This window comes from Taudactylus pleione, unplaced genomic scaffold (assembly GCF_031769625.1).
Source record: "Taudactylus pleione unplaced genomic scaffold, aTauple2 ptg000551l, whole genome shotgun sequence".
NCBI classification, from domain to species: Eukaryota; Metazoa; Chordata; class Amphibia; order Anura; family Myobatrachidae; genus Taudactylus; species Taudactylus pleione.
In genome coordinates, this window is record NW_028284953.1 from 1,561,359 (window position 1) to 1,576,673 (window position 15,315).

General features: G+C 35.6%; 16 non-coding genes across 16 annotated transcripts; all 16 read left to right on the forward strand.

The window, feature by feature from the left end:
* The first annotated feature begins 600 nt into the window (after window positions 1-600).
* On the forward strand, window positions 601-672 carry TRNAH-GUG (transfer RNA histidin (anticodon GUG)). The gene has a single exon. It is a non-coding gene; the product is annotated as a tRNA-His (tRNA).
* Window positions 673-1,675: 1,003 nt separating this feature from the next.
* TRNAH-AUG (transfer RNA histidin (anticodon AUG)) lies at window positions 1,676-1,748 on the forward strand. Its single transcript has one exon. It is a non-coding gene; the product is annotated as a tRNA-His (tRNA).
* A 1,084-nt stretch (window positions 1,749-2,832) lies between these two features.
* Window positions 2,833-2,905, forward strand: TRNAR-ACG (transfer RNA arginine (anticodon ACG)). Its single transcript has one exon. It is a non-coding gene; the product is annotated as a tRNA-Arg (tRNA).
* A 586-nt stretch (window positions 2,906-3,491) lies between these two features.
* On the forward strand, window positions 3,492-3,563 carry TRNAH-GUG (transfer RNA histidin (anticodon GUG)). The gene has a single exon. It is a non-coding gene; the product is annotated as a tRNA-His (tRNA).
* A 427-nt stretch (window positions 3,564-3,990) lies between these two features.
* Window positions 3,991-4,063, forward strand: TRNAR-ACG (transfer RNA arginine (anticodon ACG)). Its single transcript has one exon. It is a non-coding gene; the product is annotated as a tRNA-Arg (tRNA).
* An 8-nt stretch (window positions 4,064-4,071) lies between these two features.
* Window positions 4,072-4,143, forward strand: TRNAH-GUG (transfer RNA histidin (anticodon GUG)). Its single transcript has one exon. It is a non-coding gene; the product is annotated as a tRNA-His (tRNA).
* A 427-nt stretch (window positions 4,144-4,570) lies between these two features.
* Window positions 4,571-4,643, forward strand: TRNAR-ACG (transfer RNA arginine (anticodon ACG)). The gene has a single exon. It is a non-coding gene; the product is annotated as a tRNA-Arg (tRNA).
* A 2,816-nt stretch (window positions 4,644-7,459) lies between these two features.
* Window positions 7,460-7,532, forward strand: TRNAH-AUG (transfer RNA histidin (anticodon AUG)). Its single transcript has one exon. It is a non-coding gene; the product is annotated as a tRNA-His (tRNA).
* Window positions 7,533-8,616: 1,084 nt separating this feature from the next.
* Window positions 8,617-8,689, forward strand: TRNAR-ACG (transfer RNA arginine (anticodon ACG)). Its single transcript has one exon. It is a non-coding gene; the product is annotated as a tRNA-Arg (tRNA).
* Window positions 8,690-9,275: 586 nt separating this feature from the next.
* TRNAH-GUG (transfer RNA histidin (anticodon GUG)) lies at window positions 9,276-9,347 on the forward strand. Its single transcript has one exon. It is a non-coding gene; the product is annotated as a tRNA-His (tRNA).
* Window positions 9,348-9,774: 427 nt separating this feature from the next.
* TRNAR-ACG (transfer RNA arginine (anticodon ACG)) lies at window positions 9,775-9,847 on the forward strand. The gene has a single exon. It is a non-coding gene; the product is annotated as a tRNA-Arg (tRNA).
* An 8-nt stretch (window positions 9,848-9,855) lies between these two features.
* Window positions 9,856-9,927, forward strand: TRNAH-GUG (transfer RNA histidin (anticodon GUG)). The gene has a single exon. It is a non-coding gene; the product is annotated as a tRNA-His (tRNA).
* Window positions 9,928-10,354: 427 nt separating this feature from the next.
* On the forward strand, window positions 10,355-10,427 carry TRNAR-ACG (transfer RNA arginine (anticodon ACG)). Its single transcript has one exon. It is a non-coding gene; the product is annotated as a tRNA-Arg (tRNA).
* Window positions 10,428-13,817: 3,390 nt separating this feature from the next.
* Window positions 13,818-13,890, forward strand: TRNAR-ACG (transfer RNA arginine (anticodon ACG)). The gene has a single exon. It is a non-coding gene; the product is annotated as a tRNA-Arg (tRNA).
* A 507-nt stretch (window positions 13,891-14,397) lies between these two features.
* TRNAR-ACG (transfer RNA arginine (anticodon ACG)) lies at window positions 14,398-14,470 on the forward strand. Its single transcript has one exon. It is a non-coding gene; the product is annotated as a tRNA-Arg (tRNA).
* Window positions 14,471-15,056: 586 nt separating this feature from the next.
* Window positions 15,057-15,128, forward strand: TRNAH-GUG (transfer RNA histidin (anticodon GUG)). Its single transcript has one exon. It is a non-coding gene; the product is annotated as a tRNA-His (tRNA).
* Window positions 15,129-15,315: the final 187 nt, after the last annotated feature.

The window sequence follows — 15,315 nt, forward strand, 5'->3', positions numbered from 1 at the left end:
TCCTACCTGGCTCGCTTAAATTGCCGTGATCGTATTGTGGTTAGTACTCTGCGTTGTGGCCGCAGCAACCCCGGTTCGAATCCGGGTCACCGCATTTTGATTTTGTTTCTCAATCATCCATTTTTTCACAATACTGAATCTTAAGAAAATTTCAGAAAGTAAGCAGATTCTTTGAAGGTGCTTGCACTATTTGTGTTTAATGCTTATTATAAAGCTATCTTAACATGCTTTGAATAATTTAATTGTGAATTATTTTACTAAAGGACTGGGAATTTGACATAAATTCTAGAATTCAGGAAAGAAGAATGTTTGGGCTCTGTCAGAGTAAGTTCATCACATTTTTTAAAGATCTTTTAGCAGTCACAAGGATTATTTTACCTAAAACGTTTTTGGGAAACAATCCCTGCAGATAGTGTACAGTCAATTTCCAAAATGTGATTCTGTATATACTTCAATAACCATAAAATTCTGAAAACAGGCTCAAAAACAGGAAAGACACTTCAATTACTACAAGACACCCGGGACAGTGGGCAATGGATAACGTGTCTGACTATGGATCTGTAGATTGTAGGTTCTACTCCTACCTGGCTCTCTAAAATTGCCGTGATCGTATAGTGGTTAGTACTCTGTGTTGTGGCCACAGCAACCCCGGTTCGAATCCGGGTCACGGCATTTTGATTTTGTTTCTCAATCATCCATTTTTTCACAATACTGAATCTTAAGAAAATTTCAGAAAGTAAGCAGATTCTTTGAAGGTGCTTGCTCTATTTGTGTTTAATGCTTATTATAAAGCTATCTTAACATGCTTTGAAAAATTTAATTGTGAATTATTTTACTAAAGGACTGGGAATTTGACATAAATTCTAGAATTCAGGAAAGAAGAATGTTTGGGCTCTGTCTGAGTAAGTTCATTACATTTTTTAAAGATCTTTTAGCAGTCACAAGGATTATTGTTCCTAAAACATTTTTGGGAAACAATCCCTGCAGATAGTGTACAGTCAATTTCCAAAATGTGATTCTGTATATACTTCAATAACCATAAAACTTTAAAACAGGCTCAAAAACAGGAAAGACTCTTCAATTGTTACAAGACACCAGGGACAGTGGGCAATGGATAACGCGTCTTACTATAGATCAGAAGATTGTAGGTTCGACTCCTACCTGGCTCGCTTAAATTGCCGTGATTGTATAGTAGTTAGCACTCTGCGTTGTGGCTGCAGCAACCCCATTTTGAAAACGGGTCACAGCATTTTGATTTTGTTTCACAATCATCCATTTTTTCACAATACTGAATCTTAAGAAAATTTCAGAAAGTAAGCAGATTCTTTGAAGGTGCTTGCATTATTTGTGTTTAATGCTTATTATAAAGCTATCTTAACATGCTTTGAATAATTTAATTGTGAATTATTGTACTAAAGGACTGGGAATTTGACATAAATTCTGGAATTCAGGAAAGAAGAATGTTTGGGCTCTGTCTGAGTAAGTTCATCACATTTTTTAAAGATGTTTTAGCAGTCACAAGGATTATTTTAAATAAAACGTTTTTGGGAAGCAATCCCTGCAGATAGTGTACAGTCAATTTCCAAAATGTGATTCTGTATATACTTCAATAACCATAAAACTCTGAAAAAAGGCTCAAAAACAGGAAAGACACTTCAATTACTGCAAAACACGTGGGCCAGTGGCGCAATGGATAACGCGTCTGACTATGGATCAGAAGATTGTAGGTTCGACTCCTACCTGGCTCGCTTAAATTGCCGTGATTGTATAGTGGTTAGTACTCTGCGTTGTGGCTGCAGCAACCCCATTTCGAAAAAGGTTAACAGCATTTTGATTTTGTTTCACAATCATCCATTTTTTCACAATACTGAATCTTAAGAACATTTCAGAAAGTAAGCAGATTCTTTGAAGGTGCTTGCACTATTTGTGTTTAATGTTTATTATAAAGCTATCTTAACATGCTTTGAATAATTTAATTGTGAATTATTGTACTAAAGGACTGGGAATTTGACATAAATTCTGGAATTCAGGAAAGAAGAATGTTTGGGCTCTGTCTGAGTAAGTTCATCACATTTTTTAAATATCTTTTAGCAGTCACAAGGATTATTTTACCTAAAACGTTTTTGGGAAACAATCCCTGCAGATAGTGTACAGTCAATTTCCAAAATGTGATTCTGTATATACTTCAATAACCATAAAATTCTGAAAACAGGCTCAAAAACAGGAAAGACACTTCAATTGCTACAAGACACCTGGGACAGTGGGCAATGGATAACGTGTCTGACTATGGATCTGTAGATTGTAGGTTCGACTCCTATCTGGCTCGCTTAAATTGCCGTGATTGTATAGTAGTTAGCACTCTGCGTTGTGGCTGCAGCAACCCCATTTTGAAAACGGGTCACAGCATTTTGATTTTGTTTCACAATCATCCATTTTTTCACAATACTGAATCTTAAGAAAATTTCAGAAAGTAAGCAGATTCTTTGAAGGTGCTTGCACTATTTGTGTTTAATGCTTATTATAAAGCTATCTTAACATGCTTTGAATAATTTAATTGTGAATTATTGTACTAAAGGACTGGGAATTTGACATAAATTCTGGAATTCAGGAAAGAAGAATGTTTGGGCTCTGTCTGAGTAAGTTCATCACATTTTTTAAAGATGTTTTAGCAGTCACAAGGATTATTTTAAATAAAACGTTTTTGGGAAGCAATCCCTGCAGATAGTGTACAGTCAATTTCCAAAATGTGATTCTGTATATACTTCAATAACCATAAAACTCTGAAAAAAGGCTCAAAAACAGGAAAGACACTTCAATAACTGCAAAACACGTGGGCCAGTGGCGCAATGGATAACGCGTCTGACTACGGATCAGAAGATTGTAGGTTCGACTCCTACCTGGCTTGCTTAAATTGCCGTGATTGTATAGTGGTTAGTACTCTGCGTTGTGGCTGCAGCAACCCCATTTCGAAAAAGGTTAACAGCATTTTGATTTTGTTTCACAATCATCCATTTTTTCACAATACTGAATCTTAAGAAAATTTCAGAAAGTAAGCAGATTCTTTGAAGGTGCTTGCACTATTTGTGTTTAATGTTTATTATAAAGCTATCTTAACATGCTTTGAATAATTTAATTGTGAATTATTGTACTAAAGGACTGGGAATTTGACATAAATTCTGGAATTCAGGAAAGAAGAATGTTTGGGCTCTGTCTGAGTAAGTTCATCACATTTTTTAAATATCTTTTAGCAGTCACAAGGATTATTTTACCTAAAACGTTTTTGGGAAACAATCCCTGCAGATAGTGTACAGTCAATTTCCAAAATGTGATTCTGTATATACTTCAATAACCATAAAATTCTGAAAACAGGCTCAAAAACAGGAAAGACACTTCAATTGCTACAAGACACCTGGGACAGTGGGCAATGGATAACGTGTCTGACTATGGATCTGTAGATTGTAGGTTCGACTCCTACCTGGCTCGCTTAAATTGCCGTGATCGTATAGTGGTTAGTACTCTGCGTTGTGGCCGCAGCAACCCCGGTTCGAATCCGGGTCTCGGCATTTTGATTTTGTTTCTCAATCATCCATTTTTTCACAATACTGAATCTTAAGAAAATTTCAGAAAGTAAGCAGATTCTTTGAAGGTGCTTGCACTATTTGTGTTTAATGCTTATTATAAAGCTATCTTAACATGCTTTGAATAATTTAATTGTGAATTATTGTACTAAAGTACTGGGAATTTGACATAAATTCTAGAATTCAGGAAAGAAGAATGGTTGGGCTTCCTTCTGAGTAAGTTCATCACATTTTTGAAATATCTTTTAGCAGTCACAATTATTATTTTACCTAAAACGTTTTTGGGAAACAATCCCTGCAGATAGTCTACAGTCAATTTCCAAAATGTGATTCTGTATATACTTCAATAACCATAAAACTCTGAAAATAGGCTCAATAATAGGAAAGACACTTCAATTACTACAAAACAAGTGGGCCAGTGGCGCAATGGATAACGCGTCTGACTACGGATCAGAAGATTGTAGGTTCGACTCCTACCTGGCTCGCTTAAATTGCCGTGATCGTATAGTGGTTAGTACTCTGCGTTGTGGCCGCAGCAACCCCGGTTTGAATCCGGGTCACGGCATTTTGATTTTGTTTCTCAATCATCCATTTTTTCACAATACTGAATCTTAAGAAAATTTCAGAAAGTAAGCAGATTCTTTGAAGGTGCTTGCACTATTTGTGTTTAATGCTTATTATAAAGCTATCTTAACATGCTTTGAATAATTTAATTGTGAATTATTGTACTAAAGTACTGGGAATTTGACATAAATTCTAGAATTCAGGAAAGAAGAATGGTTGGGCTTCCTTCTGAGTAAGTTCATCACATTTTTGAAATATCTTTTAGCAGTCACAATTATTATTTTACCTAAAACGTTTTTGGGAAACAATCCCTGCAGATAGTCTACAGTAAATTTCCAAAATGTGATTCTGTATATACTTCAATAACCATAAAACTCTGAAAATAGGCTCAAAAATAGGAAAGACACTTCAATTGCTACAAAACACGTGGGCCAGTGGCGCAATGGATAACGCGTCTGACTACGGATCAGAAGATTGTAGGTTCGACTCCTACCTGGCTCGCTTATATTGCCGTGATCGTATAGTGGTTAGTACTCTGCGTTGTGGCCGCAGCAACCCCGTTTCGTATCCGGGTCACGGCATTTTTATTATGTTTCTCAATCATCCATTTTTTCACAATACTGAATCTTAAGAAAATTTCAGAAAGTAAGCAGATTCTTTGAAGGTGCTTGCACTATTTGTGTTTAATTCTTATTATAAAGCTATATTAACATGCTTTGAATAATTTCATTGTGAATTATTGTACTAAAGGACTGGGAATTTGACATAAATTCTAGAATTCAGGAAAGAAGAATGTTTGGGCTCTGTCAGAGTAAGTTCATCACATTTTTTAAAGATCTTTTAGCAGTCACAAGGATTATTTTACCTAAAACGTTTTTGGGAAACAATCCCTGCAGATAGTGTACAGTCAATTTCCAAAATGTGATTCTGTATATACTTCAATAACCATAAAATTCTGAAAACAGGCTCAAAAACAAGAAAGACACTTCAATTACTACAAGACACCCGGGACAGTGGGCAATGGATAACGTGTCTGACTATGGATCTGTAGATTGTAGGTTCTACTCCTACCTGGCTCACTAAAATTGCTGTGATCGTATAGTGGTTAGTACTCTGCGTTGTGGCCGCAACAACCCCGGTTTGAATCCGGGTCACGGCATTTTGATTTTGTTTCTCAATCATCCATTTTTTCACAATACTGAATCTTAAGAAAATTTCAGAAAGTAAGCAGATTCTTTGAAGGTGCTTGCACTATTTGTGTTTAATGCTTATTATAAAGCTATCTTAACATGCTTTGAATAACTTCATTGTGAATTATTTTACTAAAGGACTGGGAATTTGACATAAATTCTAGAATTCAGGAAAGAAGAATGTTTGGGCTCTGTCTGAGTAAGTTCATTACATTTTTTAAAGATCTTTTAGCAGTCACAAGGATTATTGTACCTAAAACATTTTTGGGAAACAATCCCTGCAGATAGTGTACAGTCAATTTCCAAAATGTGATTCTGTATATACTTCAATAACCATAAAACTTTAAAACAGGCTCAAAAACAGGAAAGACTCTTCAATTGCTACTAGACCCCTGGGACAGTGGTCAATGGATAATGCGTCTGACTATAGATCAGAAGATTGTAGGTTCGACTCCTACCTGGCTCGCTTAAATTGCCATGATTGTATAGTAGTTAGTACTCTGTGTTGTGGCTGCAGCAACCCCATTTCGAAAACGGGTCACAGCATTTTGATTTTGTTTCACAATCATCCATTTTTTCACAATACTGAATCTTAAGAAAATTTCAGAAAGTAAGCAGATTCTTTGAAGGTGCTTGCACTATTTGTGTTTAATGCTTATTATAAAGCTATCTTAACATGCTTTGAATAATTTAATTGTGAATTATTGTACTAAAGGACTGGGAATTTGACATAAATTCTAGAATTCAGGAAAGAAGAATGTTTGGGCTCTGTCAGAGTAAGTTCATCACATTTTTTAAAGATCTTTTAGCAGTCACAAGGATTATTTTACCTAAAACGTTTTTGGGAAACAATCCCTGCAGATAGTGTACAGTCAATTTCCAAAATGTGATTCTGTATATACTTCAATAACCATAAAATTCTGAAAACAGGCTCAAAAACAGGAAAGACACTTCAATTACTACAAGACACCCGGGACAGTGGGCAATGGATAACGTGTCTGACTATGGATCTGTAGATTGTAGGTTCTACTCCTACCTGGCTCTCTAAAATTGCCATGATCATATAGTGGTTAGTACTCTGCGTTGTGGCCACAGCAACCCCGGTTCGAATCCGGGTCACGGCATTTTGATTTTGTTTCTCAATCATCCATTTTTTCACAATACTGAATCTTAAGAAAATTTCAGAAAGTAAGCAGATTCTTTGAAGGTGCTTGCTCTATTTGTGTTTAATGCTTATTATAAAGCTATCTTAACATGCTTTGAAAAATTTAATTGTGAATTATTTTACTAAAGGACTGGGAATTTGACATAAATTCTAGAATTCAGGAAAGAAGAATGTTTGGGCTCTGTCTGAGTAAGTTCATTACATTTTTTAAAGATCTTTTAGCAGTCACAAGGATTATTGTACCTAAAACATTTTTGGGAAACAATCCCTGCAGATAGTGTACAGTCAATTTCCAAAATGTGATTCTGTATATACTTCAATAACCATAAAACTTTAAAACAGGCTCAAAAACAGGAAAGACTCTTCAATTGTTACAAGACACCAGGGACAGTGGGCAATGGATAACGCGTCTTACTATAGATCAGAAGATTGTAGGTTCGACTCCTACCTGGCTCGCTTAAATTGCCGTGATTGTATAGTAGTTAGCACTCTGCGTTGTGGCTGCAGCAACCCCATTTTGAAAACGGGTCACAGCATTTTGATTTTGTTTCACAATCATCCATTTTTTCACAATACTGAATCTTAAGAAAATTTCAGAAAGTAAGCAGATTCTTTGAAGGTGCTTGCATTATTTGTGTTTAATGCTTATTATAAAGCTATCTTAACATGCTTTGAATAATTTAATTGTGAATTATTGTACTAAAGGACTGGGAATTTGACATAAATTCTGGAATTCAGGAAAGAAGAATGTTTGGGCTCTGTCTGAGTAAGTTCATCACATTTTTTAAAGATGTTTTAGCAGTCACAAGGATTATTTTAAATAAAACGTTTTTGGGAAGCAATCCCTGCAGATAGTGTACAGTCAATTTCCAAAATGTGATTCTGTATATACTTCAATAACCATAAAACTCTGAAAAAAGGCTCAAAAACAGGAAAGACACTTCAATTACTGCAAAACACGTGGGCCAGTGGCGCAATGGATAACGCGTCTGACTATGGATCAGAAGATTGTAGGTTCGACTCCTACCTGGCTCGCTTAAATTGCCGTGATTGTATAGTGGTTAGTACTCTGCGTTGTGGCTGCAGCAACCCCATTTCGAAAAAGGTTAACAGCATTTTGATTTTGTTTCACAATCATCCATTTTTTCACAATACTGAATCTTAAGAACATTTCAGAAAGTAAGCAGATTCTTTGAAGGTGCTTGCACTATTTGTGTTTAATGTTTATTATAAAGCTATCTTAACATGCTTTGAATAATTTAATTGTGAATTATTGTACTAAAGGACTGGGAATTTGACATAAATTCTGGAATTCAGGAAAGAAGAATGTTTGGGCTCTGTCTGAGTAAGTTCATCACATTTTTTAAATATCTTTTAGCAGTCACAAGGATTATTTTACCTAAAACGTTTTTGGGAAACAATCCCTGCAGATAGTGTACAGTCAATTTCCAAAATGTGATTCTGTATATACTTCAATAACCATAAAATTCTGAAAACAGGCTCAAAAACAGGAAAGACACTTCAATTGCTACAAGACACCTGGGACAGTGGGCAATGGATAACGTGTCTGACTATGGATCTGTAGATTGTAGGTTCGACTCCTATCTGGCTCGCTTAAATTGCCGTGATTGTATAGTAGTTAGCACTCTGCGTTGTGGCTGCAGCAACCCCATTTTGAAAACGGGTCACAGCATTTTGATTTTGTTTCACAATCATCCATTTTTTCACAATACTGAATCTTAAGAAAATTTCAGAAAGTAAGCAGATTCTTTGAAGGTGCTTGCACTATTTGTGTTTAATGCTTATTATAAAGCTATCTTAACATGCTTTGAATAATTTAATTGTGAATTATTGTACTAAAGGACTGGGAATTTGACATAAATTCTGGAATTCAGGAAAGAAGAATGTTTGGGCTCTGTCTGAGTAAGTTCATCACATTTTTTAAAGATGTTTTAGCAGTCACAAGGATTATTTTAAATAAAACGTTTTTGGGAAGCAATCCCTGCAGATAGTGTACAGTCAATTTCCAAAATGTGATTCTGTATATACTTCAATAACCATAAAACTCTGAAAAAAGGCTCAAAAACAGGAAAGACACTTCAATAACTGCAAAACACGTGGGCCAGTGGCGCAATGGATAACGCGTCTGACTACGGATCAGAAGATTGTAGGTTCGACTCCTACCTGGCTTGCTTAAATTGCCGTGATTGTATAGTGGTTAGTACTCTGCGTTGTGGCTGCAGCAACCCCATTTCGAAAAAGGTTAACAGCATTTTGATTTTGTTTCACAATCATCCATTTTTTCACAATACTGAATCTTAAGAAAATTTCAGAAAGTAAGCAGATTCTTTGAAGGTGCTTGCACTATTTGTGTTTAATGTTTATTATAAAGCTATCTTAACATGCTTTGAATAATTTAATTGTGAATTATTGTACTAAAGGACTGGGAATTTGACATAAATTCTGGAATTCAGGAAAGAAGAATGTTTGGGCTCTGTCTGAGTAAGTTCATCACATTTTTTAAATATCTTTTAGCAGTCACAAGGATTATTTTACCTAAAACGTTTTTGGGAAACAATCCCTGCAGATAGTGTACAGTCAATTTCCAAAATGTGATTCTGTATATACTTCAATAACCATAAAATTCTGAAAACAGGCTCAAAAACAGGAAAGACACTTCAATTGCTACAAGACACCTGGGACAGTGGGCAATGGATAACGTGTCTGACTATGGATCTGTAGATTGTAGGTTCGACTCCTACCTGGCTCGCTTAAATTGCCGTGATCGTATAGTGGTTAGTACTCTGCGTTGTGGCCGCAGCAACCCCGGTTCGAATCCGGGTCTCGGCATTTTGATTTTGTTTCTCAATCATCCATTTTTTCACAATACTGAATCTTAAGAAAATTTCAGAAAGTAAGCAGATTCTTTGAAGGTGCTTGCACTATTTGTGTTTAATGCTTATTATAAAGCTATCTTAACATGCTTTGAATAATTTAATTGTGAATTATTGTACTAAAGTACTGGGAATTTGACATAAATTCTAGAATTCAGGAAAGAAGAATGGTTGGGCTTCCTTCTGAGTAAGTTCATCACATTTTTGAAATATCTTTTAGCAGTCACAATTATTATTTTACCTAAAACGTTTTTGGGAAACAATCCCTGCAGATAGTCTACAGTCAATTTCCAAAATGTGATTCTGTATATACTTCAATAACCATAAAACTCTGAAAATAGGCTCAATAATAGGAAAGACACTTCAATTACTACAAAACAAGTGGGCCAGTGGCGCAATGGATAACGCGTCTGACTACGGATCAGAAGATTGTAGGTTCGACTCCTACCTGGCTCGCTTAAATTGCCGTGATCGTATAGTGGTTAGTACTCTGCGTTGTGGCCGCAGCAACCCCGGTTTGAATCCGGGTCACGGCATTTTGATTTTGTTTCTCAATCATCCATTTTTTCACAATACTGAATCTTAAGAAAATTTCAGAAAGTAAGCAGATTCTTTGAAGGTGCTTGCACTATTTGTGTTTAATGCTTATTATAAAGCTATCTTAACATGCTTTGAATAATTTAATTGTGAATTATTGTACTAAAGTACTGGGAATTTGACATAAATTCTAGAATTCAGGAAAGAAGAATGGTTGGGCTTCCTTCTGAGTAAGTTCATCACATTTTTGAAATATCTTTTAGCAGTCACAATTATTATTTTACCTAAAACGTTTTTGGGAAACAATCCCTGCAGATAGTCTACAGTAAATTTCCAAAATGTGATTCTGTATATACTTCAATAACCATAAAACTCTGAAAATAGGCTCAAAAATAGGAAAGACACTTCAATTGCTACAAAACACGTGGGCCAGTGGCGCAATGGATAACGCGTCTGACTACGGATCAGAAGATTGTAGGTTCGACTCCTACCTGGCTCGCTTATATTGCCGTGATCGTATAGTGGTTAGTACTCTGCGTTGTGGCCGCAGCAACCCCGTTTCGTATCCGGGTCACGGCATTTTTATTATGTTTCTCAATCATCCATTTTTTCACAATACTGAATCTTAAGAAAATTTCAGAAAGTAAGCAGATTCTTTGAAGGTGCTTGCACTATTTGTGTTTAATTCTTATTATAAAGCTATATTAACATGCTTTGAATAATTTCATTGTGAATTATTGTACTAAAGGACTGGGAATTTGACATAAATTCTAGAATTCAGGAAAGAAGAATGTTTGGGCTCTGTCAGAGTAAGTTCATCACATTTTTTAAAGATCTTTTAGCAGTCACAAGGATTATTTTACCTAAAACGTTTTTGGGAAACAATCCCTGCAGATAGTGTACAGTCAATTTCCAAAATGTGATTCTGTATATACTTCAATAACCATAAAATTCTGAAAACAGGCTCAAAAACAAGAAAGACACTTCAATTACTACAAGACACCCGGGACAGTGGGCAATGGATAACGTGTCTGACTATGGATCTGTAGATTGTAGGTTCTACTCCTACCTGGCTCACTAAAATTGCTGTGATCGTATAGTGGTTAGTACTCTGCGTTGTGGCCGCAACAACCCCGGTTTGAATCCGGGTCACGGCATTTTGATTTTGTTTCTCAATCATCCATTTTTTCACAATACTGAATCTTAAGAAAATTTCAGAAAGTAAGCAGATTCTTTGAAGGTGCTTGCACTATTTGTGTTTAATGCTTATTATAAAGCTATCTTAACATGCTTTGAATAACTTCATTGTGAATTATTTTACTAAAGGACTGGGAATTTGACATAAATTCTAGAATTCAGGAAAGAAGAATGTTTGGGCTCTGTCAGAGTAAGTTCATTACATTTTTTAAAGATCTTTTAGCAGTCACAAGGATTATTGTACCTAAAACATTTTTGGGAAACAATCCCTGCAGATAGTGTACAGTCAATTTCCAAAATGTGATTCTGTATATACTTCAATAACCATAAAACTTTAAAACAGGCTCAAAAACAGGAAAGACTCTTCAATTGCTACTAGACCCCTGGGACAGTGGTCAATGGATAATGCGTCTGACTATAGATCAGAAGATTGTAGGTTTGACTCCTACCTGGCTCGCTTAAATTGCCATGATTGTATAGTAGTTAGTACTCTGTGTTGTGGCTGCAGCAACCCCATTTCGAAAACGGGTCACAGCATTTTGATTTTGTTTCACAATCATCCATTTTTTCACAATACTGAATCTTAAGAAAATTTCAGAAAGTAAGCAGATTCTTTGAAGGTGCTTGCACTATTTGTGTTTAATGCTTATTATAAAGCTATCTTAACATGCTTTGAATAATTTAATTGTGAATTATTGTACTAAAGGACTGGGAATTTGACATAAATTCTAGAATTCAGGAAAGAAGAATGTTTGGGCTCTGTCAGAGTAAGTTCATCACATTTTTTAAAGATCTTTTAGCAGTCACAAGGATTATTTTACCTAAAACGTTTTTGGGAAACAATCCCTGCAGATAGTGTACAGTCAATTTCCAAAATGTGATTCTGTATATACTTCAATAACCATAAAATTCTGAAAACAGGCTCAAAAACAGGAAAGACACTTCAATTACTACAAGACACCCGGGACAGTGGGCAATGGATAACGTGTCTGACTATGGATCTGTAGATTGTAGGTTCTACTCCTACCTGGCTCTCTAAAATTGCCATGATCATATAGTGGTTAGTACTCTGCGTTGTGGCCACAGCAACCCCGGTTCGAATCCGGGTCACGGCATTTTGATTTTGTTTCTCAATCATCCATTTTTTCACAATACTGAATCTTAAGAAAATTTCAGAAAGTAAGCAGATTCTTTGAAGGTGCTTGCTCTATTTGTGTTTAATGCTTATTATAAAGCTATCTTAACATGCTTTGAAAAATTTAATTGTGAATTATTTTACTAAAGGACTGGGAATTTGACATAAATTCTAGAATTCAGGAAAGAAGAATGTTTGGGCTCTGTCTGAGTAAGTTCATTACATTTTTTAAAGATCTTTTAGCAGTCACAAGGATTATTGTACCTAAAACATTTTTGGGAAACAATCCCTGCAGATAGTGTACAGTCAATTTCCAAAATGTGATTCTGTATATACTTCAATAACCATAAAACTTTAAAACAGGCTCAAAAACAGGAAAGACTCTTCAATTGTTACAAGACACCAGGGACAGTGGGCAATGGATAACGCGTCTTACTATAGATCAGAAGATTGTAGGTTCGACTCCTACCTGGCTCGCTTAAATTGCCGTGATTGTATAGTAGTTAGCACTCTGCGTTGTGGCTGCAGCAACCCCATTTTGAAAACGGGTCACAGCATTTTGATTTTGTTTCACAATCATCCATTTTTTCACAATACTGAATCTTAAGAAAATTTCAGAAAGTAAGCAGATTCTTTGAAGGTGCTTGCACTATTTGTGTTTAATGCTTATTATAAAGCTATCTTAACATGCTTTGAATAATTTAATTGTGAATTATTGTACTAAAGGACTGGGAATTTGACATAAATTCTGGAATTCAGGAAAGAATGTTTGGGCTCTGTCTGAGTAAGTTCATCACATTTTTTAAAGATGTTTTAGCAGTCACAAGGATTATTTTAAATAAAATGTTTTTGGAAGCAATCCCTGCAGATAGTGTACAGTCAATTTCCAAAATGTGATTCTGTATATACTTCAATAACCATAAAACTCTGAAAAAAGGCTCAAAAACAGGAAAGACACTTCAATTACTGCAAAACACGTGGGCCAGGGCGCAATGGATAACGCGTCTGACTACGGATCAGAAGATTGTAGGTTCGACTCCTACCCGGCTCGCTTAAATTGCCGTGATTGTATAGTGGTTAGTACTCTGCGTTGTGGCTGCAGCAACCCCGTTTCGAAAAAGGTTAACAGCATTTTGATTTTGTTTCACAATCATCCATTTTTTCACAATACTGAATCTTAAGAACATTTCAGAAAGTAAGCAGATTCTTTGAAGGTGCTTGCACTATTTGTGTTTAATGTTTATTATAAAGCTATCTTAACATGCTTTGAATAATTTAATTGTGAATTATTGTACTAAAGGACTGGGAATTTGACATAAATTCTGGAATTCAGGAAAGAAGAATGTTTGGGCTCTGTCTGAGTAAGTTCATCACATTTTTTAAATATCTTTTAGCAGTCACAATTATTATTTTACCTAAAACGTTTTTGGGAAACAATCCCTGCAGATAGTCTACAGTCAATTTCCAAAATGTGATTCTGTATATACTTCAATAACCATAAAACTCTGAAAATAGGCTCAATAATAGGAAAGACACTTCAATTACTACGAAACAAGTGGGCCAGTGGCGCAATGGATAACGCGTCTGACTACGGATCAGAAGATTGTAGGTTCGACTCCTACCTGGCTCGCTTAATTTGCCGTGATCCTATAGTGGTTAGTACTCTGTGTTGTGGCCGCAGCAACCCCGGTTTGAATCCGGGTCACGGCATTTTGATTTTGTTTCTCAATCATCCATTTTTTCACAATACTGAATCTTAAGAAAATTTCAGAAAGTAGGCAGATTCTTTGAAGGTGCTTGCACTATTTGTGTTTAATGCTTATTATAAAGCTATCTTAACATGCTTTGAATAATTTAATTGTGAATTATTGTACTAAAGTACTGGGAATTTGACATAAATTCTAGAATTCAGGAAAGAAGAATGGTTGGGCTTCCTTCTGAGTAAGTTCATCACATTTTTGAAATATCTTTTAGCAGTCACAATTATTATTTTACCTAAAACGTTTTTGGGAAACAATCCCTGCAGATAGTCTACAGTCAATTTCCAAAATGTGATTCTGTATATACTTCAATAACCATAAAACTCTGAAAATAGGCTCAAAAATAGGAAAGACACTTCAATTGCTACAAAACATGTGGGCCAGTGGCGCAATGGATAACGCGTCTGACTACGGATCAGAAGATTGTAGGTTCGACTCCTACCTGGCTCGCTTATATTGCCGTGATCGTATAGTGGTTAGTACTCTGCGTTGTGGCCGCAGCAACCCCGTTTCGTATCCGGGTCACGGCATTTTTATTATGTTTCTCAATCATCCATTTTTTCACAATACTGAATCTTAAGAAAATTTCAGAAAGTAAGCAGATTCTTTGAAGGTGCTTGCACTATTTGTGTTTAATTCTTATTATAAAGCTATCTTAACATGCTTTGAATAATTTAATTGTGAATTATTGTACTAAAGGACTGGGAATTTGACATAAATTCTAGAATTCAGGAAAGAAGAATGTTTGGGCTCTGTCAGAGTAAGTTCATCACATTTTTTAAAGATCTTTTAGCAGTCACAAGGATTATTTTACCTAAAACGTTTTTGGGAAACAATCCCTGCAGATAGTGTACAGTCAATTTCCAAAATGTGATTCTGTATATACTTCAATAACCATAAAATTCTGAAAACAGGCTCAAAAACAAGAAAGACACTTCAATTACTACAAGACACCCGGGACAGTGGGCAATGGATAACGTGTCTGACTATGGATCTGTAGATTGTAGGTTCTACTCCTACCTGGCTCACTAAAATTGCCGTGATCGTATAGTGGTTAGTACTCTGCGTTGTGGCCGCAACAACCCCGGTTCGAATCCGGGTCACGGCATTTTGATTTTGTTTCTCAATCATCCATTTTTTCACAATACTGAATCTTAAGAAAATTTCAGAAAGTAAGCAGATTCTTTGAAGGTGCTTGCACTATTTGTGTTTAATGCTTATTATAAAGCTATCTTAACATGCTTTGAATAACTTCATTGTGAATTATTTTACTAAAGGACTGGGAATTTGACATA